This window comes from Chiroxiphia lanceolata, chromosome Z (assembly GCF_009829145.1).
Source record: "Chiroxiphia lanceolata isolate bChiLan1 chromosome Z, bChiLan1.pri, whole genome shotgun sequence".
Lineage (NCBI taxonomy): Eukaryota > Metazoa > Chordata > Aves > Passeriformes > Pipridae > Chiroxiphia > Chiroxiphia lanceolata.
In genome coordinates, this window is record NC_045671.1 from 33,875,048 (window position 1) to 33,899,689 (window position 24,642).

Genomic DNA, 24,642 nt, shown 5'->3' on the forward strand with positions numbered 1-24,642 from the left:
AGAGTTCATATTCTAAGTTTTCTTCACATATTAAAATGAAAACAGGAATGGCCAAGAGCAACCTGGCCTCTTCGAATCTTGACATTAATAATCTGCTGATCACACAGCAACTCTGCATATCTACTTCTGTTTCAGCAAAATTCCATATTGTTTTACTATTTAATTAATCCAGTGTAGGAGAGCAGTGCTAAAACATTGCTATTACATTTTCAACACCTCTGGAAGCTCATAGGAGGATATGTACAGACCACAAAGCATGCTTCCATGCAGCAGTCCTGTTAACTCGTATCTGAACTCACATTTCCTCTGGATTGATTCCCTAAGCCTGTATTTCCCCACCTTGAATACTTCATGCTGTCTCCAAACTTCTCCCAGGGCAAAAAGCCTGATGGTAGTTTTACCTCCTCTCCATATAGGGCCCTGTTTACATCTGCAGTGTGCAGAGGTAAGGAATTGCTACCAGTGAGAATTATGGATTTTTTTGTACTTGTCTGTCATTACACACTGAAGACAGGATCTGTAACATCAGTACCAAGTAGTACATATTGCAGAATGCTCTTCACAAAAGATACCGTACCCTATTGTAAATGATCTGTCCCTAACTTCTGATGGTTTACTTTTCTAGCCTTCCAGAAAAAACTTTGTGCATTCCAAATTCCTCCCCCTGGCTCAACCTCAGCAAGAGTATCCAAAAGGTATCCAAAAATCTAGTACTCATAAACCCCATTATTTCTCACAATGCCCCAAATATATTTTCCCTATAAAATATAAAAAGACTAGATTTGTTTTACAATTAAATAAATTCCAGGATAGAAACCAAATCAGCTAAGGGAAGCTTATCAGAACTTTTTCAACTCTTGAGCTATGTTTATGCTAGAAAATGTACTACTTATCACTAAATGTAAATTCTTCTTTTCACACGTATAAAGCTGAAGTTAGTGTGTGTGTGTACATACGAACATCAAGACAAATCTGAAGAAAACAAAGAGCTACACTACTACACACATTAGCAGCAGACTTTAGCCTACATCTGTAGTGCACAAAACCAGTCATGAAGAGGGAAGACAACATTGCACGGCAGGCATCTTGCATATTATGTCTTAGCCACACGCAAATTCTACTTGTTCTCTGAGCTTAACTACCAAATCAAGACATCTTTGAGGCTGAAGTTGCTCTCACTTTCTTCCATTTGTCTGTCCTGGCTAAAAGAACTGCCTGAAGACAAGCCATATCCATAACAGCTCCCTGACTTCCAGGAAAAGTTTCAATATCTTCCCTAACACACAGGCTACACAATAACACAGCAGTTAGAAAGAACCATTGGTCTTTTTTGATTAAGAAGTTTGAACACACTAATGTAAACACATTCTCACTTTTCTTGCAGTAATTTCCCAAGTAGTGGATGGTTACGACTGGATATCTAAGTCTCTAGAAGTTCTTATACACCCACGCTACCAATTCACAGTATGTCATTGGAAAAGCTATCTTCATGCCTTTTCAACACCAGCTCTGCCACAACACATTTGGGTGAGGGAAAGACAGTCTCCTTGCACATTCTCTTACTCTTGTGTGCATTTTAAATTGAAGTACCCTGCAATAATGTTAATGTAAGAAGCCAAGGAATGAGGACATCTCGTATTTCAGAAGCAACTAAAAAGAAAATCCAGTAAAAATACCAGTCCTTTACTAAGTATGTCTGCCTGAAACAAAGTCAAGTTTTCATGCCTATATGTTTTAAGTATGAGTATTTTGCCAGTTTCTAACGGAGGCAGAGAGTAGACCTTTTTTTTTTCTAATAATATATAGAGACCCAGTTGTGAATCATAGTAATATCAAAAGGAAGAAAGGAGACTTTACAAACCACCAAAACCAATCAGGCTAATTATCAATGCACAGGTGAAAGAATTAATAAATTTGTAAATCTTTCATGAAAAGTTAAGTTTAAACAATCTAACACTAAACCTAAAAATCCTATAGATCTGAAAGATGCCACCATCAGCACTGTATTTCACTGTACACCATTAAAAAACATCTGAAAGACTTGGAACCAAAATTGCTGTAGCTCCCAATTGTCTAGGAAAAAAACAATTATCCAAAAGAGCCTAGAATTTTTCATAGAGCATACTTCTCTATAAAACTATGTCACACATGCATCTTTTTACTGAAAAACTTGGAGAATAAATGTTCCCTTTCTACTGTATGTAGAATCATTCAACAATTTTTGCCCTAAACATTAAGTCAAATTCTCCAATGATATACTCATCCAAGTTCTACATCATTTGTTTTTTTGGGGTTTTTTTAGCCTGTCCTCTCATTTTCAAAATGTAAAATAAAAAAGGATTTGTCCCAGTATGTGGCTAAGGCATGCTTTAACCTTTTGACACTTTAAAGATCTATTTAAAGTTTCCATATTTACATACACAGCATTGAAGCATTCCTTTAAAATTCACTTGCATTTTCCTCCTACCTTTCCTCCACAAATTCAGCCAAAAGCTTATTTCAAAAAGAAACTGACTGAGCCAGGTGAGAAGCAACAAGATACAAAAGACTCTCAAACAGATAATTCTTAATTTATTGCAGGTATTTTGGTGTTACCTAACAGAAAAACAAAATCGAAAACTGGAGGCAGATTCATCTTGACTCCCAATATATAAAATTGTACCTTACAAGTACAGAGTTGTAATCCTATACAACTCCATGTTATTCCTTCCAATGCTTTGATCTTGCTTTAATGTAAAGGGACTCAATCATTTGCCTTCTTCAGGGATCAATCTTTCAAAAATCTGCAAATCTCAAGGGCAGCTTCTCATATACAGTTAATCACTTAAACATGACAGGAAGGAAAAAAAACCTCATGAATTAGAATTATGAATAAAAGAAATGAGGATGAGAAGGGTTTGGATTTGTCATAGTTGGAAAACACCCTTTCAGACAGGAAATACTTTCATTCCCTAGAAAGTGAATTTCAGCATCAAGTGCAATGAAGAAGCAATCCAGGGATGAAATCAACTGACTTACAAGGAAGGGGAAAAGGAAGAGAGAAAAATAGAAATTTGTCTTGAGTATCATTAAGATGCTGTCACATTTCAATCTATTTTCCAAGCACTTCCTGAGACAGCAGTGCCTCTTAATTCATCTTAAGAGATGTGAAATCTCAGCATGTTCTGGTTTCTCCACCTTTGTATTTAACATTTCCTATATTTCTTTTCTTTATAAAATCTTCCAAAAAGCCTTTAGTTCTTTAGCAACAGATTTATCCTTTGTTCCTTTTGCAGACCCTAAATTCTCTTCTGCAGAGTGGGAGAGTCTCTTCTATAAGCTGTAACAGGAAATGCCAATACTTAAGATTCAGAGCTATAAGCACTATGTGGCCTGTAAGTCAAAACAGCCTAAGCAAATCTTCAAAATCACAAAGGGGAAAAAACGAGGTTTCTCTTGTGATCTCTGTTCATGCAGTGGAACCCCCCCACAAAAATCCAATAGCTGATGAAATTGAATGGCCAAAGAAGACATTACTCCTTCTCCGAACATAGCTAAAAATGCATGTCAGCAGAAAACAATAATAAGGAAGAATATAGTCAGGCTTCACATGTACATTTTCTATATCTGAAATCAAGTATCACTGAATAGTACAATGATATTTAAACAAGCAAAATTTGAGCATTTAATCATCTGCCTAGAGTTGTGGATGCCCCATCCCTGGCAGTGTTCAAGGCCATGTTGGATAGGGCTCTGAGCAAGTTGGTCTGTGGAAGGTGTCCCTGCCCACGGAGGGGGGTTGAATATGGATGATCTTCAAGGTCCTTTCCAACCCAAACCATTCTGTGACAAGCAGTAACTGCTATAGTTCTAACTCCTTGGTCACCTTCCCTAGCACAAACTTCTTTGATCACTTTCTGAAAATAAACAAGCTTGCGACATTCACAGCATACTGCAGCCGTCATCTCACAGTACAGTTTCTGACAGAGTGCGAATCAGGAAGACAGTTTTGGACTGCAAGCATAATTTTTTCACAAATGTCAGGCCTCTATCTACATCTTCCGCTAGTTCATGGAATCACAGAGCATTTGAGGTTGGAGGGCACCATGGAATCCCCCTTTCTGTCCTGAATTCTACTCAGCTTCAGTGCCCTTTCCTCTCACCACTTCCCATGCCAAGCAGAGAAGATTTCTCAAGGACCTGGGCAGTTGAAATTCGAGTATCTCAAAGGATGGAGACTCTGAGCAACTTCATCCAGCATTTAATCATCTGCACAGTTTTGAAAGAAAAAGATGTTCTGTCAGATGGAATTTCCTATATTTCAAAGTGTGCCCATTGCCTTTTGTCCCACCAGTGGGTACTACTGAGGAAAGCCTGGTTTCCTTTTTTCTGCACGGTTGTTACCTAAGGTAACCAAATTGGAAAACTCATCAAAACTCAGTGCTGAACTTACCACCAAAATAAAAAGCCATTGCTAAGTATTTCACTGTGTTAACTATATGTAACATTCCCTTACCTTTACTACATTTTCTACAGTTACATTTAAAATGCATTTACTGCTGGATGTTGTTCAGTTACAATGCATACATTAGTATGTCAACTACGTTTAAGTATGTTAATCTAATGCAAACGCCTTCAGACACCAAGGTCAAAACCCAAAGTTTAACATACACCTACTTCAGCTTTCCAGACAGAGTAACTTCCCATGAAGTCAGTTATTTCTTAAAACTTATAAAAACATACTTATGACATAACACACATGGATTTTTCTCTCTCTGTTACAGTATTATAATGGCAAAGCTTAAATCAGTATCATAAGCATTTCATAGCAACTAAATGGCTACCTGCTTTGGGAAAAGCTTTCAGGAATAAATGAACCATGCCATGAACTAAATCAACAATACAAACTCTAAATATTTGACTAATAAAAAAAAAATATATTTACATTATAATCACCCCTAAAAAACTCCCAGAAAGTCAAGCAGTCAAAAGTTACCTTTTAAGTACAAAATGAGTTGCCTTTTAAGTACAGTTTCCTTCTAAGAAATGTTAGCAATAATCAATTATTTTTCTCCTATTAATATCAGACTATTGGCAGGGGAGGAAATGAAAGAAACAGAACCATCCTCAAAAAACAGATTCCAGAAAGCCTTTAAAGGAAGTAGTGAAAAAAGGGCTAAGAAATAAAAAAAAAACTAAACTATTTCTAAGTACAAACTGCCTTAAAACACAGTAATCAGCACTATTTTACATATTTTACAGAAATTAAACAATACAGTGAATTCCCAAATAGAGTATTGCGAGAAAAAAGTACCATTATTGGTAGAATCTCTTTTTTCCAAGGCAATGAGAAAAGAGACAATGACAGAACTTCCAAAAAACAAAGGCTTTAGGCCTGCAAACACTTAAGCAAGTACAAAGCTCCATGCATGTGGCTCAGAGGGCTTTACTGCTATGTTCCAGAATTTGTATTTTCGGGACCTAAGGTGTGAGATTTTTGCTGTTTTTTGAAAGAAACCTGATGTTTCATAGCAAATTATGTTAATAAAGACACAAAAGTTTTCATTAAGCTGATAATCTTTAAAAAAATAAACTGATGAACTTTGACAAATTTTTTGCAAAACATGTAAAAAAATATAAGCCCATTGTATTAGATTTTAATACAATGATAAACAAAGATATCTTGGGAGTGCCAGAGGGGAGGATGAAGTTATTATTTTTTCAAAACAACATCCAAGTGTTAAAGCACAGTTCTCATTGAACTAAAACTGCTGTCCACAACAATGTACATAACCACAGTAGAGGCAATTCACTCTCCTTTTATAGAAGCTTAAGTATCAGAAAGCAGGACTAGTGACATACACAGCATGAACAACTTGCTTGCCAATTTCATGCAGAAGACAGTGTTGTCACTGACATCACATAGAGATGTTGTCAGTTTTGACCTTTTCCTAGGTAGATAAAAAACCAAAACAACACAAGCAGGAAGCTTTTCAGGGTGAGGAAAAAAAAAAAGAAAAAACCCCACCCACAGAAAGCCCAAATATTAAAAATCTGAAATTACAATATCTATCCAGAGCAAAGCACGTAAAAGAAGAATCTGCTTAAATTTCTTACAATATATAAAAAGACAAAGATGATCTTACTCAAAATGTTTTTTTCGCAAGAGGATTTCCTCATGATACTTATCTCAGATCTGCTTAACGAGAGTGAATTTGCACCTTCGGATTTTTCTGTGGAATAGTTTTCTCCTCTTTGTTCTATGAACAATTTATTGTTATGTCAGGTAAAGATATGGGGTAAGTAACAACCATTGGATCTAATCAAAGAAATCCCCATTCTAGTTTTTCACTCATTGTCCTTTAGAGCCTCTTACTCTTTGAGGTTTCAGATTTCTAAAATCGTGCAGGAATTTCTGTCTCCCCAACAAGCTGGAATGCTGCAGGAGAACAGAGTTCACCAATGCTTGTAAATGGTCACAGTAGTTTCGGCTTCTGACAGGAGTGTTAATACAGAACTGCATCTGCAGACAGGTAAGTCAAAGGATACTCAATTAATTGTTTAAGGATTTGTGGGTAAGACTGCTTTGCTTAACACTGAATAAGAGAAAATAATCACCCTAAGCTTCCGGTCTTGCTGCTTTCCTGGTGAGTCTGTGCTCACCATTTTCCCACACACACTTCCCCCAAAATGGGATTCTTGACAAATGCCCACATCACACCTTCCATCCTGAGAATGAAGAGGGAAATAGAAGGCTCAAGCATTTACTATCCATGTTTTCATAAAAACACCTATTGCTTCCCTCACCTCACCCAAGGTATTTCTACAAGCTAGCAAACACCTGCGAAAAGCATTTAACATTTGAAAACGGGAATATAAACTTGAGCTAACTGCTCTAGACAATCCATGTTTTGGATGAACCTCTTTTTTTTTGTTTGCACTCTTGTTGATCTCAAGGCCATGCCTTCTCAAGTTAACCCTGTTTAAAAGCTTGGTAAGGCAGTTCAGTTGTACTAACACTTCATGTATTTAATTTCTGAACAATTCAATCAATTTGTTTCCAACTATATGTATGATGAAAAGGAATAACTACAATTCCACTAAAGAAGGTCATATACATACAGTTTTAAGATTTTTACTAAAACGCCTTATGGACAGATAGATGCTAAGGGCTTGTATAATGGAAGTTTAAAATGACAAATTACTTTGCCGTAATCTGAGAGTGACAGCATGCAGCATGATACCATTAAGTTCATTTGGTCTCTTAATAAAACCATTTTGAAAAAACATCAGAAAACTTTTGCATTCATATCATTACAGATGCAAGATAAGCAAATTGACCATCATGACAGAAAAATTTTTAGACACGTGATTTAAAAAGATTCCTCCTCCCTCACCTTGCTTAAATGAAACACCTTTATATTCTATATTTATTAACTCTACCTTGATGACACCAGAAGTCTCTCTTGCTAAAATCTGTTCTGATGTCACGTTATTGTCTTTTGACCACTGCTGGCCTGCAAGCACACTAAAGAAGAAGGCAGAAGATTATTCTACCTGTTCAAATACTAGAGAAGAAAACAGTTGCCCTCAGTGGACAGAAAACAGTCCCAAGTACTTGTTCCTATCATCAGCAACAAAAGTCAAGACTTCTTCTGTTGCTAGTGAAGCAACAAAAAAAATCACACTAATGAAGGCTACAATTTAGGTTTTTTTAAAATTATTTTATATGAGCATAAAAGCCATGCATTCTGAAGCCAGTGGAAACATGGGAGGACTCTAGACCAATGTAGTAATCACTTGCTGCTCTGCATTTTGGCAAGAGTATTCCATTTTTGCCAAGCAATTGGCATAACTCTTCAGGCTTATATGAACAAACAGTATCTGCAGTATTCTAGACCATCCACCATTGCCAGGAATGCAGAAAACACCCCATGATTCCTAACAACAATGGTCCTTGGCTAGATGCTGCAGAAGGATCTTGTAGGAGTCTCTAGCACAGTGCAACCAGCACTGGGAACACCACTGAAAGCACCACACCTTTAAACCCTGCAAATATAGGGTCAAAAATCTGTTTTACTTTCTGGGGTCTGGAAAATACTCTTCTGCTGCAGAAGAAAACAAGCAATTTTTTTTTTTGAGACTTAACATCTCTCAGCTTCAAACTTCCACCACACTCAGGCTGATTGCCTGAATCAAAAAGTGATGATTTATAAATAAAAATACTCACTATGAGAAATAGAACAAAAAAAGCCTGCACTGCTTTTTGAAGTCAGGACTGTTGCCAAGTTACTAATTTCTGTAGGAAAATGAACAGGTGGTCCAACTTCAGTATGGATCAAGATCTCTATAGAGAGTGCTAAAGTAGTAGTTTTGATACACAAGCGTCAAAACCATGAGAAGCAGCCTAAGTCAGTGCTGACCTCTTCTGTGTATCCTTAGAGAAATTTAACAGTTTACATCCAGTTAAACCTATCAAAGCACACCAAATCAATAATGCTGTCACATTTTAATTACATGTCCACCTTCAACCATGATGCTGTAAAAGCCCGTAGTAGAGAGAATTCTGAAAGCTGGGCAGGCAGAGCTTAGCTCCACATCACTGATATACTGCAGCTTACTCTCCATCACTAGTATGCCATTCAGTTAATGAACACTTATCACTGTGCCAAGAGGAGGGTCTTAAAACAGGACACTGAACTAAGTAGCTTCCCCAGCAAATATCAAACTCAAGAAGTAATCTGATTAATTTATTTGAGCATTGAAGATTACCAGTCAAGAAACCAATTAGGCAGTTTAAATGCACAAATACACATTAAAAACACACACACACACAAAAAGTAAATTCAAGGATGTACATTGAACACAAGAAGCAAAAACAGAGTTGCATGGAACCACAGATACAAGAAGGAGTAAGTTCCAGTTTTGGCATGACAAATCTAGACAGTTTTTAAAAACCTTGCTAAGTCGGGCAGTAAAGTTTCCTGGAATACTACCACATACCTTGCATACTGGAAAGCCTGTAAGCATTCAGACAAAGAGGGAATTGACTGCTCTTCAGAACTCTAAAAACTAAAAATACAAGAGAGCTCCCTTTACTGACCTTCCTTATCCACTGAGTAAACAGAGTATCACAGGCCACTTCAAGAAAAACAAGATGTTTTGTTGGAAAAACTGAAGAGAAAAACTTTTTAAAATATTACATTTCTTTCTTTTTAAGTGTAAAGAAGAGCACTTATTATGTTTTTCTTAGTACACATCTGTATGGTTCCTAGTTGGCAGACAACCATTTGTCAGCTACAATGGAAACTTTCCCCTAAGCTCTGCAACTTCCTTCGGATCTTAAAAATTAATACTCCTGCAGTCCCCGTACCTTCCAAACATGCTGCAAAGTCTGCAGCTCTTACAAATAAGTGAAATTCACCAATAAGAACGGCTTATTCAGTGAGTTAAAGCTTCTCATACAAAGGCACAAGTGTCAGAGCCAAGGCCACAACACATCAGTAGCAATATCAAAACAATACTTACACATTCAAGGAATTTAAGGATGGGATTTTTTTTTTTAAACACAGTATCTCATGTGACTCTAAGCTTCCACTGGAAGAGATGAGCCATCTCATTTGACAGCAGGCTGCACCCACATCTATCAAGGCACACACACACTCGAATCTAATTGTATTCACCAGAGCTCTAAGAATAAAACTAATTGTCTAGGAACTGGGATAGCAACCCATGAGAAAGAGGAAGATGAGAACAAAGTATTTAAGTGAGGTGTTGACCAACTCCAGATGAGCTTACTTTCAGCCTTAACTAAGGTACACTACAATTAGTCATATGGCAATTCAGCTTGGTAGATGAGCTCACAAGTTCCAAATCTACTTTCTGCAGCTAAAGATCTTATTTTATAGATGTTTAAAAAGGATCATGTCCTTTCTTTTTTTTTTTTTTTTTTGCTATAAACTTTACACAGGAAATAATGACATTGCAAGAGAAAGTTCAAAGAAGCGGTATAAACAAGACCTCATGTAAGGATCCATTAACTTTTAAAGCCTCTCAGGCACTCTTAATGCTCACAGTAAGAATCAATGCACTTCAAATTCTTCCCCGAGAACTATTCTGCGTGTACAAGTGCAGGATACACATATTAGCAAATGGAAAATAAACTCCTCTGGGTGTCTCAACTAGTGCACGGAGACCAAGATAATCATTGTTGGTTTAGAAGCTGAGAATGGGGACAGTACAGAATAAAAAGCTCACAAAGGCTCTTCACCTACCACACACTGTGTACAGTTCCTTTGCACAAAGACAACAAAGGGGAAAACTGCAACCAAATAAGACCAAACAAGCACATAGAATAGAAGATAAGCAGAAAATGCACTTCCTTTTCTCCAGAGGACTTGCTCACAGGTCAGAGACGCCAACAAATCACAACAAACTACACCACCTTTTAATTAAAATCTGTTTCACAACACAACCCAAATGAGATATCAAATATCTTTATTAGTAGGAACTTCTTGGAAGTCCAATCACTATAGGCATGCTATTACAGCAGATGGCTGGAGAGTCCCCCTTCACATGCCAGTTGACTTTAGCATGCCACAATATTAAAACCTGCTTGAAATACATTCAAAATCTCCACCCTGTCACTGTTCCCCAGCTGAATGACATTTTATCAATTTAGAATGTAAGTGACAAGAGAAAAAACTTAAGCTGCACAATGCTCAAACTATCAACTGCACTGTTAAATTGCAGCCAACTTAGATGAAGTGCTAAATGCTCTAACGACAAGTTTGAACGGCAATCACATTATAATTCAAGCTCTATATTAAGTTGTACAACTGCTCACACCTCAATGCATAGAAGTCACAAGGTATTTGTCCTTCATCTTAGATCGACTGTATGGTTTTGATTTCTGGCAAAGTTTTCAAAAAGGAAATGCAATACGTATTCAATACCATACAAAGTTCACATAATCCAAAACCTCACCAGCTACTTTGAAACAATCCCATCCCAGCAAGGACGTTCTTAGCTCTCTGAGAAGCCCAGGAATTGAAACTCAGGCGCTGCTTTATAAGGGGGGGAAGATATTTACCAGTCAAGCCAAATTACAGATGTTAGCAAGACAACTCAAGTCAGGAGGCAACATTCAAATATCATAAACTGAGAAAGTAGCTACCTCTTCAAAGCAACATTTAGTTACTGAACAAACCCACAGTCTATATGACAAGCTCACATATAAAATATTTAGGTGTTTCTTTCATCTTTTACAGATGAATGTGAAAATTGGAAATCAACTAAGGATATAACCAGACAACTTAAAGCCATCAAGAGCAAACAGCCTTAAATCAAAAGATCTAGAAGTAATGAACTTAAGACAAATCCCACAGCGTATTAAAATGTCCATTTATCTCCAGATACCAGGAGACAAAGACAGTTGAGATGTTAATAAAGAAACCAGTATTTTTTATGAGAGGAATGCCACTGGTCGCAGGACAAATGGCATTAATTCTTGAGATAAAAAAATCTCTTTCCTTTTCAGAGTAAGACTTAAGAGGAATACTGTGAGATTTGATAGGGCAGGTCAGTATTAAGGTGCCCAACTTTGCTCATATATCAAATGAGTCCAACAGCAAACAGAAGTTTCATTGAATGTCAGCCAGCCTACCTGGATGACTGCTGGAACAGAATTGGTAGCCTCTGCTCTGCTCAGTGTGGTGTACTGGGTCACTCATTTTTCTGCTCTGCTGTATTTACAGAATATAGACTACTGCCAGCTAAACACTAACCACCTCAACAGTCATCACTTGAAGCAATACTAAAGCCTCAATGCTTTAGTATAGTTGTAAAGTACTGGAATCCTCATTTGTTATGAACAGGTTTTGTTACTTTTCCAAGTGACCTGGAGTTCAATATCTCTTTAGACTTGTATGGAGACACGGCAACAGGTTCTCCTACCTGGTATTTGTGCACACGCCAAGCCACATCTCTAAGTGCTACTTTTTTTCCTAAGAAATTATGGTCTTCCAGCACTTGCTGTTACCCCAAGCCACTGAATGGTATCTTAGAGAACATTCTTCCCTACATCACTCCCCTATAGTGGGCTCTGGGATAACCCCGCATATTTTGATGTTCAGAGCGCTCTGTATAGCCAAGTGAAAAGAAAGACAGATGCAAATAAGTTACTGTCACTGGATGCTCATCATAACAGAAGACCCAAAAACTCCCTTGTGGGGATCCAGTGCTTCCTAAGCCCTGGTTTTCAAATAAAATTACCATCACATTTCCAAGATTGCTTCCCAAGCAACCAAGAAAGTATCAAACTACAGTTTCTGATCTGCACACTTTTCAGTCACAAATGGTACCTGGACAAATAATTTGAAGAAAGCCTTCTAGAAAACAACAAGAACACAAGCTTATACTCATAAAAGAGAAATGAACTATTCCCAATTTTCCAGAAGAGAGATCACTTGGACTCCTTACTCATACTGCTGCCTATTCATACTGCATGAAGTTTCCTTCTCATTTATTAGTAGTTAAGTTCATTTTAATCTAAGTTTATTTTAGATGGTGTGATCTTGTACTAAAGTAAAAAACAAATGCACAATTTCACATTGAAAGTACAGTATTAAATATCCTTAAAGTAGACAAGGTCCTTTTTAACCCTGATTCAACAAAAAGCTTTCTAAACTCTGTTTCCTTTTTGTTCCTATGAGAAAATGGAGAAGCAATTAGCATTTACAGTTTAGTTCCTGCTTCCAAAATACCCCTTTAACTTTTTGTTATTATTTTTATGGTGGATATAAATGGCATCAAATTGTCAATTCACAGCTATTCTCTATGCTACCTATACAAATAGGGCTGATTTCTGGCAAGCCATAAAACAATTATGGCTGAATTCCTGTAGCCCTTTGATATTTCGGCTTGCCTGTAGGCCTTCAAAGCCATCTTAGAGCAATGCTAAAAAATCTAATTTCCAGAACACATGGAAGGAAAATAAAGCATTTTAATTCCACATGTTCAAACATGAACACACAAAAATCTTAGCACTGGGATGATTATGTCTGAAAGTGACTTAGAACAAACACAGATAAGATACAGCAACAGTTTAAATCAACACTGCCTCACAGAAGGCAGAGACACAGACATGTTAAGAAAATGGGGCATAAGGCATACCGCACCTTATTGCCCAGCACTTTCTGCAAGTTGGGAAGCACATTTTTTGAGCATTCAGCTCTCACCCCTTCTTGTGTGAATGGTAAAGAAAGGAGTGAGAAATAATCATAACTTTGAAATGCTGAAACTGCTGAGGCCTGCAGGGGAAGCAAAGACATGAACTTTCCCTTTAAGGTACTGATATTGCCAATACCAAATTACAAATACATTGAAAGGCAACTATCACAGGAACCTGAAGATTTATACAGAGTATTTTATCTTCACAGTATTATTCATGTTATGAAAGGGTCCTGCCCACATTTAAGCAGGAGAAGCTAGTTCTTGCTGTACCAATATGGTTTCTCATAACCATGAAATATCTCTGAGAAATATGAAGGGGTTATAGTGTTGTCCTCCTGTCTACCTGCAGCAATATTTTTACCTCTTCAGCAACCTGGAATTTAGAAGAGATTAAACCGAACAAATTGAAGACTGATTACTATATTTCTTTGTATGGGAGAAACTTCCATGTTGATCAAAGAAAACACTATTAGAGTAATACAATTCACATTAGTGTGGACACAGAAAAAAAATCCAAAATATCTTTAAACTCCTTGCTATTTTAAGTGTCTGCTATGTTTTGGGGGAAGCCTAAAAGGGTTTTGCCATTAATTCCTATTGTGCATAGGCATACGAATTAAAAATAGAATTATGGACTCTCTATTCTAGATTTACAATATGTATAAATGAGGCACATGCCCCATGTCACCCTTTTTCTCCTCACAGAATGAATTCACAGGCTTCAGAGGTGCTCCATAAAATTAGCAACATCCTAAAAAAAACCCAAAAAACGCAAATGACATAATTTTATGCTAAATCCATCCTCTTAAGAATAGGCACCAACCTGGTGATCCCTAGCAAGGAAGTGTTTCAGTCAATAAAGTATCAAAAAAGGAAGAGCAACCTTTAAATCATATGCTTTCCTGATTTGCCCTCTCCTCCTATTCTTTCATGGCATTTTTGAAACAAACAAACAAACAAACAAACAAACAAAAACCACAACAAAAAACTCATGCTTCTTGTAATCATTCAGAATTTTGCATAATTTTTATGAAGTCCACTCTTTTTAACTTTCAGAAGGAAAAATGGCAAAAACCTTTTCAATCCCATACCTGGCCATTGCTGGAGGCAGTTTTTACCTTGTGTATCCCTAATCTGCAGTTAAATCATTGGGCCCCCACACTGGTTTTGTGAAAACTATTAGAGAAGTGGTTCAGAGATCAGTTATATGATATTAATGTACAGGCTGCATAAAATGTATGCAAGAAAACAACCCCCTAGGGAAAGCAAGAAGAAGCAGCCCTATCTTCAGTGCCTGATTGCATGCCAGTCTTAACCACCATTAATTTACTTCAGTGTTTTTCACACAAAGACACAGATGCATTTTCTTTATGAGACTAAAACTGTTCAGTAAAAGAATGTTCCAAAAATTTTCCCTGTTTAGATTAAGTGATTGAAGTTACTAAAGGTAAACAAACTGATCTAATCACTGCATTAGATTCCAAAATCATTTATTGTTAAATTTTTTTTTAAAAGCTGTTATTCCTCTAAATCTTCAAGATACGTAAATATATTTACAGATTATGGACTAGCTATATAACTTAATACATACATACCAAATGCATCACTAACCTGATTTTATAAACCAAAGGTTAATTAAAGATTTTAATCAAGAAAATACTATTATCTAGACATAGGGACAAACTACAAAGGAAAAAACTAAAACCAAAATCTAAAATTTTCTGTTGTCTAGACACACATTGTCTAGGTCTAAACTACGCTAACACAAATTAAAAAAAAAAAAATTAAATAATCCACCTGAAACACAATAGCCACTTTTGACTACATGCTTAAAATGTCAATCTAGAAGTAATTTATTTGTATTTCAACTAATATAAAATTTCAGTTCAGGCATTAAGACAAAAATGTAAGGAAATATCCCTTCAGCCTAAGAGCAGTAGTCTAGTACAACTAAACTTTTGTTTCAAAATCTACAAGATCTGAAGTCGTTGTTTAACTCTGCCTCTCTTACACCACGAATTCAAGGAAGTAACCTAATGTAGATCTGCTTCATAGAAACCAACTTGTTTCTATTTAGTTTCCAGGCAATACTCACTAAAAAGAGCACTGCTAGGATAGGACAGCAGTGCCTTGCAGAAGCAAACTGAAGCGTTTCACTGATGCTGGCTACCTTATTTGATTTAGGTTCAAGGACTGATCTTGGTGTATTTGCACAAGATTGCCAAAGGCACTCAAAGAACTTGGATGGAGCTGCTTCACAATAATTTACACACAAATAGCTCATAGCATTTTTAAGTTAGCTGTAAGTAATTTCTTTTACTAAAAAAAAAACAAAACAAAACAAAACAAAAAAACCAACGCTATCTAGGGAATAATTATAGAGAGAATACCACTAAAGAATAATAAAAGCCAATATCCTTAAAAGAAAGGAGATCACGTAATTACAGGAACTCGTTGAAGGGCTGTTACCTCCCCATACTTGCACAGTGAAGGTAGAAGAGTCTATGAACACAAGGTAGAGAATAAATTTACGTGTTCACTAAGACCAATCTCAAAAAGTCTAAGAAGTCTGCCTCAAGTATATCCTTCAAATAACAAAGATATGCAATTGTATTGCTATACTGCTACTTCAATTAACCTAACTGTAATGAATTACTGAGTAGACTATGAATTATGGGTGAAATACTTCTTGCTGAGAAGATATCACAGCAATATTCTGCAGAAATGGGCTAAAACCTGGCTCCGCTGAAAGTGGCAAAAAAAAAAAAAAGCCTCACCAAATTTAAGTTGGACTTTCTATTCTAGAATATGTTATATAAAAATGGAAGCATTTACAAGACTCACAGAAGCCAACACTTAAGTGTTAAGTTAAAAACACTTCAGACAAACTAGTGACAGCTAGACAAAGATACAACAACTTGAGTGTCAAAAAGCTTTAAAGTCATAACAGTGCAGGAATTTTATCTCAGACAGGAGCAGACCTTTGTAGTTCTAAGAGGCATAGCCTTCGTAGTAGCAGCATCAAAACAGAGCAGAAACCTATTACAAAGGAATTTACAAGAACAGTATTTTCTGACTTCAGTATAGCAAACAGACATTTCTACAGAGATTGTATTTTAAACAAAAGGATAAATAAAACCTTCTGAGTTACCTCCCCCACCAAAACATCCCTATGCTTTCTATGTCTTACTCATATCAGGATCTCTTTATTTCTTGCCATTGCTCATGCCAATGCCTTGCTCATTAGTTTTTAGATGTCTAAAGTTTACCTGTTGGGGGTTTTTTTGGTACAGTTAACTGACCTTGCACAAAACTAGTATAACTGTACTTCCATCCTCTAGTCAGCTACTAAACCTAGGGAATAATTTACCTAAATATTTTCTGCATTCAGTCTTTAAACACACCAAAACCCTTCCACAACTTCCTCCCCCTTTCTTATAAACTCCAACGCAAATTCCATGCATTGGCAGTAGATATACATCTCTGTTTCCTTGTCAGCCTGCCCATTGGGTCACTGCATGCTCTCTTCCATGCTGCCTCCGCTGCACTGGAGCAAAGCTCTGGAATGCAGTGCTTGCTGAGCCAGTGGTCAGCAAAACAAAACCAGAGAGCCCAGGGAGACGCAAACCGTGGCAAGCGAGCCCACACCATGACAGGATCTGGATCCTAAGCAGCACCTCCAGTTACTAAGCAGTCCTCCAATGAAAGGCAGCAACTGGATATTGGCTGCAAAGGGCTGGGCATTGGGTCTGGCTAAGAATAATAAATCTGTGCTCACAAGTGTCCAATTCTTTCCCCAAGTAGAAGTTTACCTTCTCACAGAGGCAAAACACAACATCAGGTTAAAAAAACTATTGCAAGGGCATGCTGTTCTCTTAAAAGTGAAAGCTTCTCAGCTTTATGTGTTTATGGATATAAAGAAATAATTTGTTAGAACTATTTAAAAGTAATTTTCATTAAGATCTTTTCACAGAAACAAATTGGAAACTGATTTCTGTCTCACTACTACGATTGTACACATTTCAATATACTTTACTCTTTCACACAGTTTTGTCTTTCCTTGCAGTCATATTAAGTCACTTTAAGACACAAAGCGTGTCCAGAAACACAGTTTGTCCCAAGATTGGGCAAAAAAATACACAAAAAAACAAACCAAACAAAAAAACCACTCCACCAAATCAACCAAATAAACAAAAAAATAAAGCCACCAAAAAAGAAATCATCTGGCAGTATCCTAGTTAACAATATCTGCCCTTGAATATTACACCAGATCTGTGTATCTCCATGTTCAGAGAGCATACAAGATTTCAAGTTTAATCCACCTCTTTCCTGCTTTTCAGGAAAGCATGATGCTAGTGCTGTGATGACAAAAACTGTGTAAATTCTTCAATAAAATAATCACTTGGAATTTTCATTATGTAAGACAAAATGTGAAAATAGTTTTTCTGTTATTACACATTATAGAGCCTGGTACTGGATAACAAGAGGAACTAAAATGCCATTTATCCATTTCATACCAGTCAATCAAAATTCATAAGGAAAAATTCCACCCTCCATTACCAGAAAGGCTGCTCTGAGTAACATCATACACCTGCCATCTTTCCCACACACAATGGAAAACACCCAGGTTGCTGGCCTCCAGCCCACAATATAAGGTAGTTCTGTTTTCACTGAGTCCCCACATTATTCCTTTAAAGTTAGCAAACGAAAGGTAAAATATTGTCTCCCTCTAAGTACACAGAGAAAGTTCTTAACTTCCCCTACAAGTCTACCTTGCCCATCAACTTGTCTCAAGATATACGTTATGGTTACATTATTGCTATCTAGAACAAGCAAAACAGTTAGTGTCATGGAATTGGGTGGAGTTTTTCCGTGCAAGCATTAGAACAGCAAGCACAAGTAGTCAGACTTACTGTAAACCACTCAGTATTCTAACAGCCATCAACAAAATCAATCCACCTCACACTGCTCATTGAGCTCTGTTTTTTTGTTTTGTTATGTATAATAATGCAGTTTGCAATACAATGTTTGCCATCATAACCATATGAAAACAGAAATACCTACCCTGGTATTTACCCCCATGATCAAGATGCCCTACGAAAAATACACACAGCCTACTCTGTATAGGTGTATTCATTTTTACATAGAATTATGGACAAGTTACTGAAGTCCAGATAGTGCACAAGCATCAGCTGCTCAGAATATGTCCAAACCTCATCTAAAAGAAACTAGATTTGATCCATCTTTTACATGCAGTTATAGCTATCGAGACCTCTGTCACCACAGTGTGCACAAATTTTAAAATGAAACTCATGCAGTACCACAGGGCTCTTCTGGGAAGCTCAAAGAAACAAACCCATACTCAAGAGAGCCAGAGCCAGTGCACGAGCTCGGCACAGGACTGGCAGTGTGATACAGCCCATACCTGGCAAGCAAGGGAGAGAATTAAGCCAAGGATACTGATAAGAAACTCTCTGATGACATACATAAATTTTAATTTTAAAATGAATTCCCACACAGATATTTAAGTAAACATACAAATATTTTAAATACCAATCTGTTCTTCCAGTGCTTTATATACTAGAAGACACATCAAAAAGCCAACAATGATACAAAAAGAAACAACATCTTGAATTACAAGCTAAGTGTTTTATAACAAGATGAGAAATCATAATTTCCATGCAAATATATACAAGTGCTAGAATTTGACTGTTCCTATATCTTCATATATGTCTATCAATCACTACCAGGAAAGGAAGAAAGAGGATGATAGCACATGAACTGAATTCTGCTGGTTTAAAATTGCAGGTGTTCATCACAAGAGTCTCACATAAATTAATGTAGTCAAACTGCAGCAGCCTATAGACTTAATTCTGAATCAAATCTGTATAAATTAATCTGGTTTTTCCCCAGTATTATCAACAGGCTTTAGAGGTTGCAACTATCAAGTTGTCAGCCTCTTTTACCGATTCTAACAAAGGACATAATAATCCCCTTCAATATTTCTCTCCATAACCTGAATGTAAAAGAAAAAAATAAACCTACAACACAAAAAAAACAAACAACACATCAAAAAATAACCATAACAATACTGCATAACATTGTTACAAGAACACCACAAAAAAAAAAAAAACACAAAAAACCAAAAATATCCAAGATTTTACAGCTTACCGAATCTTAACAGACATAATTATATCCACAGTTCATATTGCCTTGCGGTGTATTACTATAATACATAAATAAATTACAAGGACTCAACTAGCTTTTTGGGGGTTCACAGCCAAATCCACTTTATTCAAATCAAACAACACCCTATATACAAGGTTCAAAGTAACACGTGAGTCCCTTGACCGATCATCATGGGGTATCTCACTGCCCATGTGTACAGGAGTACTTGGGAACTACATCTCCCCGGGTGTTGTTTGGCACACTTTCTGAAACCCGACTCCTACATTGCCTAACCTGTAATATTAAATACATGGTTTAAACATTCTTACACCTATTTTTCTAAGGATAAAACCTGCACATAAGTAAATAGAGTCACAACAATATACACTAAACAACCTAGTTGTTTTCTTTTTCTCAAGTAAATGCTAAAAAATTTAACTGTCTACCAATTTCACCATTGAGATATCTTCCCCCTCATCTTACTACAAAAAGTGAAAGTTGATCTTACACACAATAGTCTGGTTTTCTGTACTTCAAGCGAGTGTTAGTCTACAGCTATCCAAAATCTTGCGCCCAACAGCCCTGAAATTACATTCCCTACTGCCTAAATTCTGGAAGAGTTACAATCATTGAGTTAGGAAGAGTTACAATCATTGAGCTAGGAAGAGTTACAATCATTGAGTTATTAACATTGTAGCTTTAGTAAAATGTAACCAGAACTTCTTAAAACTAAAAATACTGTTTCAGCAACTAAATGCTATTCAAAATAAATCTAATGTGAAATAAATAATCAAGGTTCATCTTTTAAGACTTAAGATAGTCAGAACTGATTGACAGTTCTGATAGAAATCAGCATGTGCCCTTGCAGGAACGTGCTTGAAGAGGGAAGAAATCTATTTCAAACTAGACATCCATCCTATGCAGGGAAGCGGAAAAAAGCACACATTGAACACATAAATTGCACAATTAAACCACACAAAAAACCCTACAAGTAAACTTAAAAAATTAAGGTTTTGACACTGGAGGACATAGCAGCCTTGTTATTCCCCTATCTTGTTATAGTGAAGTACTACAGAAAGTACAGTCACTGTGTATCTTGAGCAGGTGTAATAGCCCATTGTCACACTTCAGTCTGCATTTACCTTCATTTCAGTCCAACGCAATTCAAGTCTTAGCAGGCAGCAAATCAATTCTCATGAAAAGGGATCATCAGATTTGTATATTCATAAAACACATGTACACTGCCCAACCTAGGAACCAAGTCCTTATTATACTGTATACTTCTAAATAAAGCCTAAACATTGACATTGAATGTGATCGTTTTTAGAGACATATTAATGAAGGGAAATTATTTATTAGAAGCAGGGTTTCCTACACAAGTGCCATCTTAACATCAAGGCCACCAATTATTTATTGATGTAATTCACGTAAATATGAAACTTGATGGCTTCACTATATTCAAACTCTCCTCACTTCCTTTGAAAAAAGAAAACTGTGAAATGCCCTTGTGATTTGCATGGGGCTGAATTAGAAAGTGCACTTGAAAACATGTGTGTATTCTCAAAGCTATTTAGTCTCTTATTAGAGAGCAGTAACAAAATTAGGTCTCAAGAGTTTCCTATTAAACAAATGAAGTTCTTCACTAGATATCAGACGTTTCATGTGGCCACAGCTGAAATCCACTGATGAGTAAATCCATGCCCAATAACACAACCATTTTGCAATTAAAATAGCAAAAATTGCCCCAAAAGATGCAGTATCAAGCCTGTATCTGTTAGACTGATGGGAAATGAAATTTCCATGTGCCTATCACACTACATGCTTAAGTTCAGGCAAATTTAAGAGGAGAAAAAAAACGAACAAGTTTGTTTTTTTTTACTAATGTAGCTAAATATCTTACTAAAATACATAGCAGAAAACTGACTGCCTATTTAGTGACCTTGATGGTCTGCCCGCACTAGCTGGTATAGAGAAAACTTAAAATCATCTGGGAAGAATCTGCTTATAGGTGCCTGTTCTCATACCAATCAGTTTACTAAAATTAATAGAATTAAGACTCTCACTGACTTTAAATGAAGCACAAAAAGATTTTTCTTTTTTTGCAGTTAGTATTTAAAAGCCAATTTTATTTCAAAATGTTATGGTCCACTAAGTCTCATTCTGCGCTAACAGACAACATTAATGAAAACAACCAATACTGGAGCTGTGAAGTTTCTAGAAGAATATTAGAATTTGGTCCATCCTGTAGTAGAATATCAAGCAGCTTCACTTTCGCCACGTTGCCCTACCATTGTAAAACTTTCTGAACTAGGAGATGCACTAAGCACTGCAGAGGAAAGCAACATCTTCCACTTTTTAAGTTACAGCATTCCAGTGCCCAAACCAACATTTTCATATTTACTTAATTATTACCACAGTAATATTGCCCACCCATTATTTTCTTTAATACGAAAAACTTAGTTTCTCAAAATATGCCACTGTTTAACAGAAACTGAATCACTCATAGAACTCACAAGAACATACTAGTTCCAGTGTAGATTTTGGTGTGTACTTAAAAGTCATCAAAACACAAAGTATGTGTTTCCTTAACCAAATGAAATACTGTAAGAGAAATAGCAGTCAGGCTACTGTTGCAGAGCACCAGCATTCATTAGGAAAGAAGAAAATACTTTTGCATTGCTTAGCATCCATAAAAGTAACGAGACACATTATCACACACGAACAACAGCTCCTTTTTTGGAGACAGTATAGCCACAAATCAAAACTAACTGGTCAGATTATGTGACTAATACATCTGTTCTAGAACGGGCAGCAGTTACGAGTATTGAGGCCATGTTGCTGAGAACGCAGCTGCGTTGGGCAGGACACATCTCAAGGATGAAGGACCACCGCCTCCCTAAGATCTTGCTTTATGGTGAACTTGCCACCGGCTGCTGCAAGAGAGGAGCCCTGAAGAGGAGATACAAGGACTCCCTGAAACAACATCTCAGCTTTGGCCATATTGATCATCATCACTGGTCTACTCTGGCCTCCAGTCGGAAGGCCTGGAGACACAGCATCTGTAACGCTGCTGATGCTTTTGAGAACACATACAGGATCACTCTCGAGGAGAAAAGACAATGCAGAAAGAATCATGTCTTACCGAATCCATCCAAGGAGTCCTTCTGCTGTGCCTTTTGCAACCGATCTTGTCTATCTCACACTGGCCTCTTTAGCCACCAGCGCACTTGTAGCAAACGTGGGTACAGTTCTTTCCAAATCTTCATTCGTGAAGCCTAGCCATGATGATAGCCACAAATCAAAACTAACTACAATCTGATGACACACCTTGTTGCATGCTTTAGAATATTGCACTTCTACACATAGCACTATTTCCTTCACATGAATAATGAAAGATAAGCAGCATGTGTTTTGAACTAAAGCTAGAATTTTAGAAATTCTCCGTATCTTCTCTTAACCAATTTATATCCACATCACAAATAGACGAGGTTTGAAAACAGCAGTACTTATGATTGCATGATGATTCTAGAGAGCTTTTGTCTTGCAAATACTACTCCAAACTGAGTCTAGATGTGAGTCTACTCTCTTTAACAAGACAAGCAGTCTTACAGCCACCACCCCCATGAAACTACTCATGGAAATCAGACAGCAGGGGCAGACCATTAAATGGGTTGAAGTAAGGGGAATCAGTCATTGCCAATGCCTGTATGCTCCACCATGCAAGGATAAACTGAAGCACTTGGTCACCATAAGGCAAACAGAAACCAATAAAACTGCCGCCAAGCTCAGCATTTTAAGGGGAGACAGGCTAAAAGATGAATACTATTTTATCAAGTTACTCTAGCTTATGTATACTTTGTTCCTCATTAGTTACCTTCACACACAAACCAACCTGCTCTGCACTACGAAGACTGACCACCATTTCTAGCTATGCTGCTACACTAAAACTAATGCAACTTCGGGGTACAGAACCCTGATTGCTCTACAGCAACTATTAGCACGACTAACACTTGGACACACCTTCACAAACTCACCACCAGCCTCTAGTATTTCCAAAATTTCTAGCAAAAACAGAACAGATAAGCAAAGTCACAGTTGTAGCTGGCAAACTGACAGTTTATCCAGCTATTCTTATAAACATGCAATCAAATGACCTGGCAATTTTTCTCTCTTCCCTCCCTTGGTGTTTGGAATTACTATGCCCCTAATAAAAGGTGACATAGCAGCAGAAATACGTTATGAGTTAATAACACCTCTGAGAGCCTGTTGATTTATTATTATTTTCAAATTGATCCATGAGCTTTACAGATAGATTTAATGAAATAAGATTTTTCCTAGCAAGCATACATATTAGAGCAGCCATTCTTATTATGAATCCAGAGATAAAAGAACCCTTACCATAAAACTAGGTCTTATGATGGCTAGTCAGTATATTAGCACTTTCTTTTGATTAATATTGCACACCTAACTTCAGCATGCTCAGAAGTAGTTTGTCAACTGAGTAGCTCCAAGTGGTTAAGTTATCCTGTACTAAAATAATAAAGTATATAACTTCAGAGGAAGCGATGGAAAACAAGTAGTTTGACTAACACCACAAACATGCATATCATTCCTATTAAATACGCAACACTTAAGTTACCAAACCAAACTACTAGCACTGATTTACAGAGACAAAAAAAAAAAACAACCTTAGAATACTTCTATCAGAAATTTTAACTGTATTTCTACATTAGAAAGACAAACAAAATGCTCCCATTTAAGATACACACATCACCATCACAGTTCCAAACACTTCTGAATAGCAGAAAACGTTCTAGGTAATTTATACATGGATCAGTCTCCCACTGATTTCAGGGCCTGAAATTTCTTAAGCATCTATTTTTTCATTCATTGCTGTAGTTTTAGGAGGCTAAGCAAAGCCCAGAAGTGAACAGAGTGCCTGCCATCCAAGTTATGCTCTGCTGGATAGAAGTGGCTCCTAGTTCTCCTACAGCACAAGCCATGTGCAAGTACAGTACAAGTCCCCTCCCGGGCTATATAAGCTGGCATCTTTCCCAGCAGTTGCTACATCATAAAAACGATGCATACAAATAAAACCCCAAAATAAACACTTCAAAACAATGGCTTAAATGACTGCATAACTGAACTCAGCAGCTGGAGACACAAAGCACTTCAAGTAGCAAATCATAGATCTTTCACTTGCAGAAGTCCTAAACTACACTCTCATTAGCAGGCTCCACATCACATCTAGCAACCAAGTTT

The 24,642-nt window shown here is 36.9% G+C and overlaps 1 protein-coding gene across 5 annotated transcripts in view; it reads right to left on the reverse strand.

The window, feature by feature from the left end:
* MLLT3 (MLLT3 super elongation complex subunit) overlaps window positions 1-24,642 on the reverse strand; it is a 119,140-nt gene that overhangs the window by 92,135 nt on the left and 2,363 nt on the right. The gene's annotated exons all lie outside the window — the stretch shown is intronic.